We start from the raw sequence: 1,597 nt of genomic DNA on the forward strand, positions 1-1,597 counted from the left end.
GTTCTGAGGGCAGAACCGAACAGAAAAAGTTCTGAGACATGAACCGGAGTTCTGGGAGATGATCCAGAGTTCGGAGTTCTACACTTGAACCAAAGTTCTGGTACTGATGAAGTTCGGCTGGAGTTCCTGTAGGAGCCACGATGCCTCGCTGTGACTCCACCCGGTGAAAACTTCATAACTTCTGAGGAGGTTTGTTCTGTGGAACTAGTTCTCACGACTTCTGCCGAGTCGCAGCCGCCCTGAGGAGACGCTGAAAGGTAGCGTAACAAGGACCTCTTCACCGCCGCGGATTCATCCTCTGCCAAAGGTAAAGAGTCGTTGAGCTTCACTACCAGTGTACCACAGGCAAACTGCGCTTCAAAGGAGCGTGTTGTTCTGGTCTACAAACATACATTCTCATCCATCTTTTTCCTCTCCATTTAAACTCCTTCATTTCCCATCTTTAAAACTCTTCTATCTGCCAGTAAAAGATAAGCTAAGCCTACAGACACTTATTTAAGACCTAAGGATATGTCTGTTGTTTTAAGTTGCAAGTGAGAAATCATGGCCGTATGACTTCTCATTGTAAAGCTCATTAATTAAGCTGTGTTATTGTAATCGATCTGAATAATCAAGTGTACAATATGTTGATGTTAGACTTTGATTCTGTTAATAAATGACCACATTCATTCTTATGGGTCAAAGAAAATTAACGTCTCATGTCACTGGTTTTTAGACCATCTCCCACACAGTATCTCTGTCACATATCTGTCAAGTAGCTCGAAAAAGAGAGAACCCGTCATTAAATATTAGTTGTAGTGAAGCTAACTGAAGCTAACCGACCCTATCTCACTACATAATCATCGATTTTTATCGATTTTATCGATTCATTGTTGCAGCCCTACACATAATTACACAATGTGTAATTACGTACATGGGGAGCTGAGTGACAAGACGTTTTTTGGGCAAGCTTCCGCTTCATACGGTGTTCGAATGGACCCAGTGAGGCGAGGACAACATCTACTTCGCCCCTAACCCACTAAGCGACAGCCTTAAAGGGCGAAGCCTATACGAAATAGAACGTTGGTTACGTACTGTAACCCCAGATTCTATGAGTATAGGCGTAGCCCTTTAAGGGTCGGGCATCACTGGCTCCTAAATAGCTGAAGAAAAAGTTATTTGGGAGCCGATTACCCGCTCTTAACGTAATTTATATGGACTGGGTGGGTCCCACACAGCAGGTGGGCGTGGACTAAATTTTTCAGTGTGATGCTTCGCATGACGGGATGAAACCCACTAAGCGAAAGCCTTAAAGGGCTACGCCTATACTCATAGAATCTGTGGTTACAGTACGTAACCAACGATTGTGCCTGTGTAAACGATACATTTGAATTATTTAATCTGAAAACATTTTAATCCGGTCAAAGAATTTTGTGTATTTAAACATACAGTAGCTATTGACGCATGGACAATATAAACAGATTTGGTGGCGAGTGGGCAATAGGCTTAGCTAAAAAAGGGCCCCTAAATTAAATACTTCTTAGGGCCATTTACAACCTGCAGTAGGCTGTTCGTTTCACCAGCTAGCATGCTAACTCTGAGGCTAATGTTTGTTTCA

Source organism: Nematolebias whitei, chromosome 18, assembly GCF_014905685.2.
Source record: "Nematolebias whitei isolate Nwh7 chromosome 18, NemWhi1, whole genome shotgun sequence".
Taxonomy (NCBI): domain Eukaryota; kingdom Metazoa; phylum Chordata; class Actinopteri; order Cyprinodontiformes; family Rivulidae; genus Nematolebias; species Nematolebias whitei.